Here is a 17,164-nt window from a genome sequence, read left to right as displayed (position 1 = left end):
TGGTTCCCTTGCTTGGTCTCCAGCTGTTCCTACGCATTGTGGGTGATGTCATGCAGGTGTATCAAGCTGAAACAAACCTTGATGCATAGAGGTGTGATAGATCCTGTATAATGAGACCGTAACAGAAGTTCATGTGGTTGTAACCTTCCTTTTATTTCCTACGAAGGTTAGGACCACACAAACTTCTGTTACAGTCATTTTGTGCAGGATTGATCATACCTGTAAGCTTTCCGGTTTGTCCAAGTGCAATACATTGTACCATATAACATTTGTGACCATAATAACGCTTGTGTGTTGCGTAAGAATGGGGAGACCCGAAAGCCTACCAGACCCGAATTAATAGTTCAGTACAGTAACAAGATGGTCAGGTAGTATGAAACAATTTTAGATACACATAGTCATTCACATCCAAAATACCAAGGCGCAATAAATCAGTGATTTATTCCGCAAAAACCTTGGTATTTTGGATGTGAATGACTATGTGTATCTAAAATTGTTTCATACTACCTGACCATCTTGCTACTGTACTGACATACTAACGCTTGACCATTGTCTTAATTTATCCAACAGGTTTCTGAATACAGGCTTTTGGGATTTCCAGGACGATCTACAGTTATTTTGATCCACAAGTTGATGTTCCCCGTTGCAATGCCACTCGTTGTTTGATGTTTTTGTGTTGTTATCATTATGTTTTTCAAATAAAGTACTGTTTTTCCACTACTGTTTACTACTAGACTTAATGACCTGGGGCACCCCCATTGCAGTGACTACAATATTGGATCTGGAGCACAGAGGAGTTAAGCAACGGATGGTGTTGGGTTGGGTTGTGCAGGAATATTACAAATTGGGACGAGCAGGTGGTGTGGATACAGGGGCCCTATGTTGCTTTTGTAGACATGCATCCAAGACATGTCAGGAAGTTTAAAAGTCTGGCTGTGAGACTCCTCCGTTTCTCGCAGCTGTCAGTTGGACGGTACCAGAGGCCAACAGGTGCAGCACAGCCAGAAGCTTTGTCTGTGTAAGGATGTTGATTGTCTGCTGTGTTTGCATTGTCAGTCTGTGGGCGATGTGGCTTTGTGCACCAACGTAATTAATGGGGCGTTAATTCTTTCACCACTTTTGCTGTGCTAAAGAGGCAGATAACTTGGCGATAAGCCCCCACTGTTAGGTTATAGGGTGACTCTAAAATGTGTTTATTAGGACTTTGTTGTAGCTACATGCGAATCACAAGAAAAAAAGATGAAAAAACAAGAAAAGTGCGCAGGGTACAAACACCCTGACTGCCTAGGCCTGCTGAGGGGATCCCACAAAAAGTCTCAATGCCAAAATATTATTACTATTTTTTTTTAAAAAGCGGCTGCATGCACAAATACAGACGGAAAAAAAATGATGAGGCGTATTCTCAAGGACTTATCGTGGATTTATCGACATTTTAACGCAGTGAAAGAATTATCATCCCATTCTCAAAATGGTGAAAACTGCAGATATAGTCAGATTTCCAGTGCTAGCTTCCACAAAAAACATCGACATGAATGAGAGCAACAACTAACGCTAATGATATGCAGAGTAGGCATTCCTGTGGAAAAAAAACAACAAAAACACTACTTCCTAATATTTTCAACGACCAGCCAAATCTGCGATACGATCCAAAAACAGGCGTTGAGCCGCGTTAGCAGTAAGAATGTAACATCTGCCTTTACTGGTGTAAAGCAGGACTACTACCTACAGTATAAAAGTGAGCCCAGCCCAGAGCTACATCTGAAGACCAACACATGTCATAGAGCTACTGATCATGTAGCTCCGACACCCAAGAAGGCAACAACACCCACGGCCACCACCCCCAGGACCTCCCTCCCGAAACCCCCTCCTACTACCACAGAGGCAGCACAGAACAGGACAGCAGACCTCTCAAAAATGGCATGGCCCCTCAGCCACACAATAGCTGAATGTTGGGAGACGTGGCAACCAAGTATGTGTGCAGGAGGCAAGTCACCCATCAATAACAATGCACAGAATGCCATGTGTAGCAGTGATGTGCTGGCTAGACCTCACTATGCAGAGCATAGACCTCTCCATGTGTACATATACTGCTGGTGCTTGTAGTGTTGTGGACAGTGGACGCAACCATGTTACCTAAGGGAGTGAGGAAGATCTCGGTCATGTAGCTGTGTCGTCCCCACTGTAAGCGGAAACGGAGTGGGCTGGTCCAATGTACGCCACTCCAGCATAGGAGTGTGAATAAATTTGCCTGGGCACTGGTTGTGGTTCACTTCTGGGAGGGCCAACGCATCTGCCAAAGCGGCGGCCCTCACCCTTCCATGAGGTCGCCACCATGACCGCCGGCTTCCTCAACACAGGCCCCCTGCGAACCCAGCGGCACAGCACCGCAGAATTATGACTGTACAGACTACTGCCTTCTATGTATGCTGCAGACAGCATGGCTCACAATTCAGATGGAGTCGTGATTGCAGATGACGCAGTCCAGTAGGCAACAGACATTGCTCCCAAAGGGGCTCACCCAGAGCATGCATCATCGCAGGCTGCGCACATGCTGAATGCTTCTGGTGCCACTAACTGTGCAGCTCAACTCAACACCGCATGACTGTGGGCCCCTGCCTCGGGCCTACACTGCGGACAGCAGGGCTCACAATTCAGATCGAGTCGTGATTGCAGACGATGCAGTCCAGTAGGCGAGTATATTGAGGCAAGTGCACTGCTTTTGTGATAATCCTGAAATGTCCTTTTGAGTTTTTAGGTGCTCCACAGGAGGCGTCTGACGCTTGTACTAGTAACTGAAAAAACTTGCTTCTAATGGAGCATTAGAAGCATCCCCGTGGGCACACCTAGTCCGGTAGGCAACAGACATTGATACAAGTGCGGCTCTCCCGGACAACGCATAATCGCTGGCTGTACACATGCTGAGTGCTTCAGGTGCCACTAACTCAGTGCACCACAAGTCACTGTCATGTAGCCTTATTAAAGCAGAATTAATTAGTCAGTCAAAAGACATTGCTCCTAGTGCGCCCCACCTGGCCCACGCATCATCGCAGGCTGTGCATATGCTGAGTGCTTCAATGCCACTAACTGTACAGCTCAACTCAACGCCATGTGGCTGTGGGCCCTTGCTGACCGCTGCCTCCGGCCTACACTGCAGAAAGCAGGGCTCACAATTTAGATTGAGTCGCGATTGCAGATGACGCCGCCCAGTAGGCAACAGAGATTGCTCCCAGTGCGGGCTGCCCGGACCACGCATCATCGCTGGTTGCACACATGCTGAGTGCTTCGGGTGCCACTAGCTCAGTGCACCACAAGTTATCGCCACATAGCCATATTAAGGAAGAATTAATTAGGCAAAAGACATTGCTCCAAGAGCGGCCTGCCCGGACCACGCATCATCGCAGGCTGCGTACACACTGAGTACTTCAGGTGCCACTTACTGTGCAGCTCACCACAACTTCATATGGCTGTGGGCCCTTGCTGACCACTGCCTCCGGCCTACACTGCGGTGAGCAGGGCTCACAATTCAGATCAAGTCACAATTGCAAATGACGCAGTGCAGTAGGCAAAAGACATTGCTCCCAGTGTAGCACGCTCGGACCATGCATCAACGCTGGCTGCACACACACTGAGTGCTTCCGGTGCCACTAACTCAGAGCACCACAAATCACTGCCTTGTGGCCTTATTGAGGCAAAATTAATTAGACAAAAGTACACCCGTTTCAGGCTATTGTTCGTATGGAGCCTAAAACAGGTAAGCTGCCTCCATCAGATTTACAAAGAGGCTTAAAAGGAAGAGTTGTGTATTTACCTTTAGATTTTAAAAAAATCTTGAAACTATTGCTGTAGAGAAAGAGGAAACTGAACCTGTATGTATTCTAGTTAATGGTGTTCCTATGAAGAGTCGAAAAATATGGCAAGAATTAGCAGATGTCAGCAAAGTGAAAAAATGGTTTAGTTATATCTTACAAAAAACAATGTTTACTACAAAAATGTGTATGTGGAAGAAGAAGAATTTGATTGAGTTGATGATACCGAAATTTCAAGTTGCCAAATTGTGAAAGTGGACATCTCCAAAAGTGAAGAAATTTATGAACATTATAGTAGACATCATTTACATTCAAAGGAAGTGATCAGAAATACTATTGAATTATTCAAAATGAAGAAAGCTATGGGAACTCCCATGAGTGTCTGGGAAAGAAGTTTGGAAGCTCGTTGTTTTCTACAGATCTTCCCACTTGAAAAGGTGCACGATATGACAAACGACCAGTACAGATTTCAGCATCAGATTATCGTACAACAAGATTGTACTCAGGAGATTAAATATTTCTACAATGCATTCTATATTTATTTCATCTTTTGTTCAATACACCTACACTGCGATCAGCAGGGCGCACAATTCCAATGCATTCTTGATTCATTAATTGCAGAGTCACTGTCTGCACACAAGCTGAGTGCTTCAGGTGCCACTAACTCTATGCAGCTCAAGTCAATGCCATGTGTGCTGATCGCTGCCTCCGGCCTACACTGCGGTCAGCAGGGCTCTAAATTCAGATCAAGTCGCAATTGTAGATGACGCAGTGCAGTAGGCAAAAGACATTGCTCCCAGTGTGGCCCGCTCAGACCATGCATAATTGCTGGCTGCACACACACTGAGTGCTTCAGGAGCCACTAACTCAGAACACCACAAGTCACTGCCTTGTGGCCTTATTGAGGCAGAATTAATTAGGCAAAAGTACATCCGTGTCAGGCTATTGTTCGTATATGGAGCCTAAAACAAGTAAGCTGCCTCCAACAGATTTACAAAGAGGCTTAAAAGGAAGAGTAGTGTATTTACCTTTAGATTTAAAAACAAATATTGAAACTATTGCTGTAGAGAAAGAGGAAACTGAACCTGTAGTTATTCTAGTTATAGTGTTCTTATGAATGGTCGGAAAATATGGCAAGATTAAGCAGATGTCAGCAAAGTGCAAAAGGCTACGTTATATCTCACAAAAAACAATGTTTACTACAAAAATGTGCATGTGGAAGAAGAAGAATTTGATTGAGTTGATGATAGCAAAATTTCAAGTGGCCAAATTGAGAAAGTGACAATGTGGGTGAGAAGCGCACACTTATTCAATGTAGGCGCCATGGATTGATATGTGTGCTGTGTTGGGAAATATGCCTTCGGAGCATATGAAATACAATGAAACAAGTGGCCTAGTTCCAAAATGACAACAGGGACTCCCACAAGCACTACTAGTTAAACAATATTGGCTACCACCAGTCCTAGGGGCTTCTTTTAATGAGGCCAAATGCATTAAATGCGCACTGGTGAATGCTAGATCTATGTGCAAACATAGAGAAGATGTGGCCCAATTAATCTCGGCACACAAACTAGATATCCTGTTTATAACAGAGACATGGGCCGATTTGGCTTCCGACCCTGACCTTGTGGCAGCCATTCCTGAGGGCTACTACATCGTCAGACAAGATAGACCGACAGGGAAAAAAGGGGGCGGCCTCGCCATAATTTTACGGTTAGAACTAGCATTAAAAACAGGAACACCAGATAGCATTCCCGCAGAAACACTAGCCTTTTCTATTACTTTGTCTCCCATCCAAATGTTTAATGGTGTTCTGCTTTATCGTCCCCCAGCGGCTCGAGCGCCTTTTTCTCCAATCCATTAGCACCTTATTAGAACCAGTGGCAGAAGCCTCCGATTTTACAATACTTGGAGATTTTAATTTTCATTTAGAAAAAACAACAGACAAAGATACATTGAGCCTTATTGAGGATCTTAAGGCAGCTGGCCTAAACCAGTTAGTTACTACAGCCACGCACAAAGCAGGTCATGTTCTTGACGGCCTATTCACGAATAACCCGGCCATTACTCCCCCTACTATTATTCCAATTGTATGGTCAGATCACGCAGTGGTGGTCTTTTATGTCTGTGTTAAAAAACACAAAAATCAACACTCGGCTAAAAGGCAACTTAGGACGTGCAGGGACTGGAAAAATATAGATATAAAAACACTATCTGAGAAACTAGAAAATAATAAACCATCTAAAGCGTTAGATTCTCAATTAGCAGCAAATATCTACAACCAATGGCTCACAGACACTTTTAATCAGGTAGCGCCTTTAAAGAAAGTGCGTCCAAATCGCGCAACACCATCAGCCCCTTGGTTCTCTAAACCTTTAAGATTGGAGAGACAGAAATGCCGCAATCTAGAAAGATGCTGGCGAGTTAATTATGATAACAACGATAAAGAAAGGTACAAACAAGCACTATCAGGCTACAGGAAGCTGTTAAGACTGGAAAAGAGTAAATACTTTTGTGAACAGATAGAAAAGGCCCAGAACTCCAGTACGCAATTATACCAGGTAGTGGCAACATTAACAAATATACCAACAGCTAATACTACAGATACCACCCAAGATTTCTGCAATCAAATGGCTGATTTTTTCAGGACCAAGGTCACAGAAATCTTTGATAAATTTAACAACAACATGACAGGGGAATCATCAGAAAGTCTTAAGAACGTACAGCTCACATCCTCCTCTCTGAATGAATTCCTCCCTCCATCACTGTCAGAAATAAAAGATCTCATTAAAACTACAATGTCGGGTTCCCCCCTGGATCCCTGCCCACCGACCATCATAAAATCAACAACTGATGTGGTAGCTCCAATCTTGGAAAACATCTGCAGTACCATCTGCGAATCAGGAAACTATCCTCAAAGATGGAAAACAGCTTTAATAAAGCCACTTCCAAAGAAACCCACCCTTAACACCTTGGAACTAAAAAGTTATCGCCCTATAGCAGCGCTCCCATTTCATTCTAAAATACTTGAAAAAGTTATAAATAAACAGCTGGCCAACTACATTGACCATAATAACCTGCTAGATAACACTCAGTTCGGGTTTAGGAGAGGCCATGGAACGGAGACGGCGCTCATAAAGGCTTCTGAGGAAATCAGACAGATCATGGACCAGGGTGGCACGGCAGTCCTGATCTTGCTGGATCTCTCAGCGGCCTTTGACACGGTCGATCATAACATCCTGATCGACCGTGTCACTGCTATGGGCATACAGGGCAAAGCTGCGGAGCTCCTGGCTTCTTTCCTGTCTAACAGAGAACAGTCGGTAAAGATGGGGAGCTTCTATTCACCAACGTTTGTACTGCCCTGCGGAGTCCCCCAGGGATCCTCGCTAAGTCCGACACTCTTTAACATCTATGTGTCGGACTTGGCGAGGGTAATTAAAACCCATGGAATAGGAGTGACTTCGTATGCCGACGATACTCAGTTGGTGCTAGCAGTGCATAAAAATGGGAGTGAGGTGGCAGCCAACTTTCAGTCAGGTATGAGAGCCATTAGTCACTGGATGGACAGTAATTGTCTTAAACTAAACACCGATAAGATCGAGGTAATGGTGTTTGGAGACCTAAAACCATCTTGGTCCCCGGTCTGGTGGCCACCAAAAATGGGTAATCCACCCACCCCAGTTTCAAAGGTTAGAAACCTGGGAGTGTTGTTTGACAACAAACTAAGTTTCACCAGTCATGCTAATGCGGTAGTCTCCTCTTCCTTTTTCACGCTACGAAAAGTGAAAAAGTTGTTACCTTTCCTTCCCCGGTCTGCGGGGAAAACCCTTATGTCCTCCTTGGTGTTATCCAAGGTGGATTATTGTAATGGACTTCTGCTGAATGCCCTGGAGCAGGTTTTTAAAAAATTACAAATGGTGCAGAACGCTGCTGCACAAATTCTGACCAAAACTCCCTAGTTCGCATCCATCTCTCCTATCGTTCACCAACTTCACTGGCTCCCAGTGAAAAAGAGAACCAAATTTAAGGCTTTATGTATCATCTATAAAGCATTGAACAGCCAAGGACCTGACTTTTTTAGGGAATCACTGTTGGTGTATGTCCCTAAGAGAGCTTTAAGATCTGCCTCATCCGCCTCTCTATGCATTCAACGGGTGAGAACGGTTACATGGGGAGACAGACGCTTCCTGGTAGCCGCCTCGAAGCTCTGGAATACCTTGCCCCACCATATAAAAAGCAGTTCATCACTGATGATTTTTAGAAAGCAAGTGAAGACTTGGCTATTCATCCAATAATGCACAGGAGGTGCCTCTCTGTCTGCCCAGCGCCGAGACACCATTCGTGGTATTTGTTGCGCTTTATAAGTTTAAAAAATAAATAAAATAAATAAATTTAAACTATTGTTTGAAGCCAATATTGTTTAACTAGTAGTGCGTGTGGGAGTCCTTGTTGCCATTTTGGAACTAGGCCACTTGTTTTGTCAAATTGAGAAAGTGGACATCTCCAAAATGAAGAAATTTATGAACATTATAATGTACATCCTTTACATTCAAAGGAAGTGATCAGAAATACTATTGAATTATTCAAAATGAAGAAAGCGAAGGGAACTCCCATGAGCGTTTGGGAAAGAAGTTTGGAAGCTCGTTGTTTTTCACAGATCTTCCCACTGGAAAAGGTGCACATTATGACAAACAACCAGTACAGATTCCAGCATCAGAATATCATACAACAAGATTGTACTCAGAAGATCGAATATTTCGACAATGTATTCTATTATTATTTCATCTTAGTGCACCACAAGTCATGGACCCTTTATGATTGAATCTCTGTGTGTGTTCAGATGATCACTGTTGCAGTTGTTGCCAGCACCAACCATTCCCTGGGGGCTTGCTTACACTCACCGCACATGCATCCAGCACAGGCGTCATTGGACATGTGACCCTGTTAATAAAAAAGGTTTAGGCGCACATGCCCGAAGCCAGCTTCACCATCTATCTAACTGTGTCCCTGTGTTCATTACATATGCATGATGGCCCTAGGCCCTACCACATTACATTGTGCTGTTGACTGCACATGCAACCATGTTACTCTGGCAGTGGGGAAGACCTTGGTTATGTAACTTTATCTGGGTCATTCTATGAGTACATGGGTAGAGACTGGGTAATTAGAATACTACAAGGAGAGTGTATGGTGAATGTTATTTTAAGTTATGTTAAATTACTTTTAGAGCGCACTTACACCAGACGATTTCATGGCGCTGTAAATGGGAGGTAGCGGAACCAGCGAAGAAAAGTGAAAGGAGAGCGAGGGGTTACTCAAAGGCCTGGCTGAACAAGAGGGTTTTCAGGCGGGATCTGAAATGGGGATAGGACGTGGTTGATCTTAGTTCCAAGGGGAGGGAGTTCCAAAAGGAGGGGGCAAGGAAAGAGAATCTGAGAACACCGTGCTTCTTGCGGATGAAGGTGGGAGTGGTGAGGAGAGCCAGATGGGAGGAGCGAAGGTTACGGGAGGGAAGATAACGGTGGAGCGAGGAGGAGGCGAAGGCTGGACCGAGGCCGGCCAGTGCTTTGAAGATTATACAGCCTAGTTTGAAGCCATAGCGCTTGGCTACCGGGAGCCAATGGAGGCCTATAAGCAGAGGGCAGACGTGGTGGTGTCTGGGTAGGTGAGAGATGACCCTGGAAGCTTGGTTCTGTACTAGCTGCAGACGATGGAGCTGGTAAGCGGGGATGCCAAGGTATAGTGAGTTGGCATAGTCGATCCGCGAGATGACTAGGGCCAGGAGAGCCAGGGTTAAGGCTTCCGTGGTTAAAAACCTGGAGATCTTTTGGATTCTGCGTAGGTGGAAAAAACAGGATGAAACCACTGCACTGATCTGGGGCTTATAGATAGATCTTTGCAGATTATGACCCCTAGGCTCTTTGCCGACTCGGCAGGACAGGGAGGAGTAGCTAGCAGGGGGGGACAGAAATTGGAGTTCCATGGGTTGGAGGAACCTCCGATCAAAACTAGCTCGGTCTTGTCGGGGTTAAGTTTTAGGTGATTAGCCGCCATCCAGTCACTGATGAGGCACATGGTGGGTTGAAAGTAGTTGATAGAGTGATCGGATGTGTCAATGTCGAACACTAGCTGGATGTCATCGGCGTAGTTGAAGTCGGTAGCCTTGTTCCCACGCAGGGACCGAATGAGAGGGGTCAGGTACATGTCAGCTTAACTTTCTCTGCGGAGAAGTTGGAAAGGCGGACGGCCTGATGGCGATTGCTAAGAAAAGAGGAGATCCACCTAAGGGCCGACCCCTGGATGCCAGCGTCCCGACACGGTCAATCAAGATGTTGTGGTCGACCATGTCGACGGCAGCCGAAAGATTCAGGAGCACTAAGGCCTGGCTGACGTTGCGGTCCCCTCCTCTTCTAAGTTCATCCATGACAGAGAGGAAAACATACTCGGTAGAATGAGCTGGTCTAAATCCTGCCTGTTGGGGGTCCAGGAACTTAGAGTGTTCGATAAAAGAACTGAGGAAGTTGGTGACATGAGACTCAAGTACCTTACTAAGATAGGGGAGCAGCGAGATAGGGCGGAAGTTGCTCATGAGGAAAGGGTCGGCATTGGGTTTCTTGAGGATGGGAACAACTGCGGCTACCTTAAAGGAGTCGGGAACTGAGCCTAGATGAAGGGAGTTATTAAGAAGTGACAAGGGGGGTTTGGGGCAGGCCGCAAAGGCTTCCTGGAGGACCCTCGGTGGACAGCAATCTGTGGGAGCCTGAGACAACCTTTTTTAGTAGCACCGGGAACTCGTCCTCGGATATCAGGGGTATTTGGGCCACTGTTTGGGGATTTTTAGTAGTGGGCACAGGGGGAGAAGGTGAAATGTGGGGAGGGATATTACATTTAATTTTTGCAATCTTATCCGTAAAATAGAAGTTAAGGGAGTCACAGAGGGTTTGGGAGGTAAGCCGCTTAATTGTCACTCTGTCTGGGGTTGAGAGCTCATTGACTATGGAGAAGATATCTTTGGTCTTGTTAGCAGAGTCAGTGATTTTCTGGGAGAAGTATGTGATTTTGGCCTTGAGGATAAATTGTTTGTAACCTTTCAGCAGCGTTACAAAAAGAGCTTAGTTTCATCTCCAGCCGCGCTCAGCTTGTCTGAGTGAAAGTTTCTTATTTTTTCTTTCCTCCGAGAACAATCTCTGGGCATCATGGGGGCGTTTTAGTTTGATTCGCCTGAAGGGTGCGACGATGTTGCTAGCAGATTCAAGCCAGTGTTTGATGCTGGCAACCTGGCTATCTAAACGGTCCTGTTCAGTAGGGAGTGAGGCGCTAAGTAAGGTGCGAAACTCACAGAGGTCAGCTCTATTCCAGTTTCTGACGAGAGATTTCCTAAGGGGGCCTGTTTAGGCTGGGAGACACAGGTCAGGGAGAACGAGATGATGTAATGGTCGGACCATGAGCAGGGACAGATTGAGGTTAAGGTGATTTCAAGGTTGGATGTCCAGACCTGGTCCAGGATGTGTCCTTTGACATGCGTGGCGGATTGAATGTGTTGAATGCAGTTCATACCAGATAGGATGTCAGTGAAATCAGTGGCGTGGGAGCTCTCTTTAAGGTCTGTGGGCCAGTAATTAAAGTCGCCTATGATCAGCATTCTAGAGTTGTTGATTATTAGTTGGGATAACACATCGCCAAACAGGGATGGAAAATCGGGCATGTGGTGAGGGGGGCGATAAACAAGAACACAGATGAGAGGGGACAGGGGAGAATCAAGTTTTATGATGAGACTGTCGACTGAGGGAATGCCAGTGACATTTAGGGTAGTAAACCTGAATGAGTGGTGGATAATGGCCGCAACCCCACTGCCCAGCTTCCATGGGGGTCGATTGGCTTGAAGGATGTAATAGCCAGTGGGCACTGCTGCGAGGATGTCTGGGGTGGACTCTCCCGTGAGCCACGTTTCCGTGACAAAGAGTATTTCAGGTTTCCCTGAGTCTAGTAGCAGGAAGATTTTTAACTGATGTTTGACCAGGGAGTGGGTATTTACATAGCTGAGTGTTAGGGAGGTGTTAGCTTTTTCCCTGGGCGTAGGTGGTGAGGGGTCCGGTGAGTCAGCAGAGTTGGGAGGGAAGGGAGCTGCCACAGAATGGGCTATAAGTTCAGGGAATGCTGACCTAGGGCTTGAGTGCTGGGAATAAAGAGCCAATTGTCATGGAGGTGAATAAGCGTGTTGGCGGAGTGGGAGATGAAACGAGCAGGGTTCCCTGCCCCTAGCCCCGGTCGGCCGCGGATGGGCGCAGACAGGCTCGCCTTTGGCGAGCATACGGGGCGCCTGCAGTGCACCCGCTGCGCGCATCCGCTGCGCATGGGGAATGGCATGGGTGTTATGTAGGGGCAGGCTCTAGGTCATGTGACCGTCAGAACACACCTCCGCCGAGCCCCGCAAGCTGCAAACCATCTCCTACTGAAGTGCAGCGCCCGTCACCCTCCACAACAATCAGGGTAGGGGCCCTGCTGTGGAATGAGGTGCGGGTGCTCCTTCAGGAGAGAGTGCGGCGGTAAAGGATCCTGGATGACAGGTAGGATTTTTAAAATAAGCAGCGTGAGAACAAAGTGATTTTAAAAGAGTTAACAGGCAGCGCTAGATCCACTGGCCTGCTCCATCCAATGTGCGTGAGGAATGGCAGGCTACATGTAGGGGAAGGCTCTAGGTCATGTGACCGTCAGAGCACACCTCTGCAGAGCCCCGCCAGCTGCAATCAATCTCCTACCAAAGTGCAGCGCCTGTCACCCTCCACAACAATCAGGGTAGGGGCCCTGCGGTGGATCGATGTGTGGGCACTCCTTCAGGAGAAAGTGCAGCGGAAAAGGATCCTGGATGAGAGGTAGGATTTTTAAAATAAGCAGCGTGAGAACAAAGTGATTTTAAAAGAGTTAACAGGCAGCGCTAGATCCGCTGACCTGCTCCGTCCAATGCACATGAGGAATGGCAGGCTACATGTAGGGGTAGGCTCTAGGTCATGTGACCGTCAGAGCACACCTCCGCCGAGCCCCGCCAGCTGCAATCAATCTTCTACTGAAGTGCAGTGCCCGTCACCCTCCACAACAATCAGGGTAGGGGCCCTGCGGTGGAACAAGGTGTGGGCGCTCCTTCAGGAGAAAGTGCAGCAGTAAAGGATCCTGGATGAGAGGTAGGGTTTTTAAAATAAGCCGTGTGTAAGTGCTTGGGGATTGGTGGAGTGATTGGATAAGTACATAGGTTGGCGGAGCCTAATCTCAAGCACAGGCTTGGCTCTAATTGGCTACCAACCAGTGGCAACCCCAGCGAGCATGAGGTTTGCAATCCAAGCCTCGGGAGAGCCAACGCCATGCACAGAGCGTGAGTAGGCACCGTGCCGGTTCCTGAGGCACCCACCTTCTTTGCTACGGAATCCCCACACCCTTTGCTCTAGTACTTAGGGTTCCCACCCACTAAAATCTGGGCCACTGGCTAGCGGGAAAACCCACGGATGCCTGGAAAACCGAGTCCAGGGACTTGGAATTCTCATTGTGGTATACTGCATTCTCATTCAGTGGATTCCCTCCCAGATCTTTGATCTCTGGATCAAGGAATTCTGACTTTTGGATTCCCTGAGTCCCTTTCACTGAATCCCCTAAATCAAGCTGCTGGGTCCGTGGAGCACCGGTAATAAAAGGCCCAGAATCCTGTCTGCTCGATATTCCCAGCCCCACAGCTGGATCTTGACATACGGCGGATAGAATCTACGGAATTCTGTAAGCGTAAGTGGAGTCGGCAGAGCTGGCGAACGCCAGTCAGGGGCGCAACTAGAGCCAAATTTCGGGGTACGCTGATAAAAAGTTCAGGAGGGGGGCTATATATTCCAGTCATAGGCAGAGTAGAGATGCAGGGGCTTTAAGAAGGGGTGAAAATACAGCAAAGCCTCAATAACAGGTAAATTGTCTTTTAAAGACCTGTGAAGTACTCGGGTGCCACGCTGAGAGCCGCGCAACCAGCATGTTCACACTAGGGGGTCATGCGGAGAACCGCACAGCCAGCGCATTCACACTGGAGGGCCGTGCTGAGCGCGACCTTAGGATCGCCACTTCAAACTTTTCTAAAAAAAAAATCCACTTCCATTAACTTATATTCGCCCCTAGGACCCCATCCACCAGGGCATGCCCAATTCTTGAATGTTTTTATTAATCATTAGGAAGGGGAGCCGCATGGTCCCCCTTTCCTTGTCCACTTATGGCCCTGGGACCCCATATGCCGGAGCCAGGCCTCTTCGTTGGGGACCGTGGGGGGAGCCCCAATGCCCCCACAGTGCAGTTGGCTCTGTGCCTCCTACGGGAACCGGCATTGCTTTTGGGCAAGGGGAGCTGCTACCATGCTGCTCCCCTTGCCCAAAAGCAATCAAGCTCTGCGTAATTGAAGCAAGAGCAGGTTTTTCTCCTCTCGCTTTAACGAAGCAAACCAGGGTTTGCTATGACAGGACGAGAGACATGCTCTTACCCTGCCATAGCAAACAACAATGTCCGGGGGTGGGCACCCGGGACTTTGCAGGAGCCGGCCCTGGGGGTTGACGGTCCCCAGGGCTATCAAGGTCTCCAGGAGGGGGACCGCACTGCCCCCTCCCTCTATTTTCAAAGCTATGGGGAGGTGGTGAACCCCATTTCTTCAGGGGGCCCATGAGGTCCCCTGCATATTTAATTAAAGCCTTGGAGGCCCCCCAATAATGACAAAACAAGCCCCGGGGAGGTGGCAGTCCCCGGGGCTTCGGAAGGGCTATGTGCCCTCCCACACTTAATTTACGTAGGCCCGCAGACCCCCACAATATAATTATACGATTGCCCCTGGCTCCTGGCCCACCCGGGGGCTCATTAAATGAAGTGGGGGAGCCCCCGCTTCATTTAAATGAAAACTAATTTGTCAGAATTTGCGTACCCAACGCAAAATTGAACATTTAAAAAAAAATTAGGCCTGAGGGTCCTTGTGGGACCCCCTGAGCAGGCATAGGGGGTCAGGGTGTTTCTACCCTACCCCCAATTCTTCTTTTTTCATCTTTTTTTGACAGTCTTCCTGTGACTTGGGTCTACTGAGTCACAAGATGGCTGCCAACACTTCCTGGCTTGTAGTGTTGGCAGCCAATCACAGATAAGCTTCTGGTTGTAGCAGCTAATTACAGTGAAGTGTGTGGTCAGGAGGATGCACAAACCCACCGCTGCCCCAGATATCGAAACTTTTATTTTTTAATTTCTCAGCAACTACTGAATGGATTTACACCATATAAAAAAGTTACTTTCTGAATCAAGCTCTACCTTATTGCCAAATTTGGTATAATTCCGTTCAGCAGTTTGGGCTGTAGCCTTGGCTAAAGTTTCCTATGGGAAATTGATTTTTTGACTTTTATTTTTTGAATTTCTCAACAACTACTGAACGGATTTACACAATTTTTTTTAAAATAAGGTCACTTTCTGAACCTAGCTCTACCTTTTTGAAAAATTTGGTGTAATTCCGTTCAGCTGTTCGGGCTGTAGTCTGAAATAACATTTCCTATGGAAATTAACTTTGAGAAAACACTGTTTGGGACCCCCTTTTTTCCTCATCCCCCGCTTGTCGAATCACCCCCAAACTTTCAGTATAGGAGCTGACCTGGATAGACCTTTTTTTGGAGAATTTCGTGCTGATTCGTCAAATGACGCCAGGTGGCATGTTTGCACAGTGGTGCAGGGAGGGGGGCCTGATATAAAAAGTGTGCAAACACGCCCCCTGGCACGTTGTAAATTGGGGGATTAGGCCCCCTTTAACCCTGAGGGTCCCTGGGGGACAACTAGCACACTAGGTACCTCCAGTAAGCGCCACAGATCTGCGTTGCAGAGAGGTGGTCTGAGGCCACTCCCCTTTTACAGCACTCTGCAAACGCGGCTTCTGGTCCACTTCTGGTGGGGAGATGAGGTCCTCTTTTCTTGCTTCTTTCTACACCTCTGTTGCTTCTTTCAGCAATTATCTTGCCTCTTTTGTGCACTTCTTTTGCCTGTTTCTGCACCTCTCTTGCCTCTTTTTGCACCTCTTTTGGCTCTTTATGCACCACACTAGCTCCTTTCTACAGTTCTCTTGCTTCTTTCTGCACCTCTGTTACTTCATTCTGCACTTTCCATGCTTCTTTCTACACCTGTATTGCTACTTTCTGCACCCCTGTTGTCTCTTTATGTACCTCTTATGCCTCTTTCTGCACTTGTCTTCCCTTTTTCTGCAACTCTCTTCCCTCTTTCTGCACGTCTTTTGCCTCTTTCTGTACCTCATTTGCTTCTTTCTGCACCCCTGTTGTCTCTTTCTTAACTCGTCTTCCCTCTTTCTGTATCTTTCATGCCTATTTTTGCATCTCACTCTCCTCTTTCTGCACTTTTCTTGCTTCTTTTTACACCTCCATTGCTTCTTTCAGCAATTCTTTTGCCTCTTTCTGCACTTCTCTGGCCTGTTTCTGCACCTCTTTTGGTTCTTTTCGCACCTCTGTTGGCTCTTTCTCGACTCACCTGGTCCTTTCTACATTTTTCTTGCCTCTTTCTGTACCTCTGTTGCTTCATTCTGCACTTCCCATGCTTCTTTCCACACCTGTCTTGCTTCTTTCTGCACCCCTGTTGTATCTTTATGTACCTCTTTTGCCTCTTTCTGCACTTTTCTTGCCTCTTTCTGCACTTTTCTTGCCATTTTCTGCAGTTTTCTTCCTTCTTTCTGCACATCTGTTGCCTCTTTCTGCACCTCATTTTCTTCTTTCAGCACCCTATTGTCTTTCTGCACTCGTCTTCCCTCTTTCTTTACCTTTCCTGCCTGTTTTTGCATCTCACTTGCCTCTTTCTGCACTTTTCTTGCTTCTTTCTACACCTCTGTTGCTTCTTTCAGCAATTCTCTTGCCTTTGGTGCACTTCTCTTGCCTGTTTCTGCACCACTTATGCCTCTTTTTGTACCTCTGTTGGCTCTTTCTGAACCTCACTTGCTCCTTTTTACACTTCTCTTGCCTATTTCTGCACCCCTGTTGCTTCATTCTGCATTTTCCATGCGTCTTTCTGCACCTGTCTTGCTTTTTTCTGCAGTACTCTTCCCTCTATCTGCACGTCTGTTGCTTCTTTCCGTACCTCATTTGCTTCTTTCTGCACCCCTGTTGTCTCTTTCTGCACTCGTCTTCCCTTTTTCTGTACCTTTCCTGCCTGTTTTAGCATCTCACTTGCCTCTTTTTGCACTTTTCTTGCTTCCTTCTACACCTCTATTGCTTGTTTCTGCACCCGTGTTCCCTCTTTGTGCAAGTCTCTAGCCTCTTTCTATACCTCTTTTGCCTCTTCCTGTACCACTCTTGCCTCTTTCTTACATC

Source organism: Lissotriton vulgaris, chromosome 8 (genome assembly GCF_964263255.1).
Source record: "Lissotriton vulgaris chromosome 8, aLisVul1.2, whole genome shotgun sequence".
In the NCBI taxonomy this organism is placed as follows: Eukaryota; Metazoa; Chordata; class Amphibia; order Caudata; family Salamandridae; genus Lissotriton; species Lissotriton vulgaris.
The sequence above is the reverse complement of the archived record's forward strand: the minus strand, read 5'-3'. Positions refer to the sequence as shown.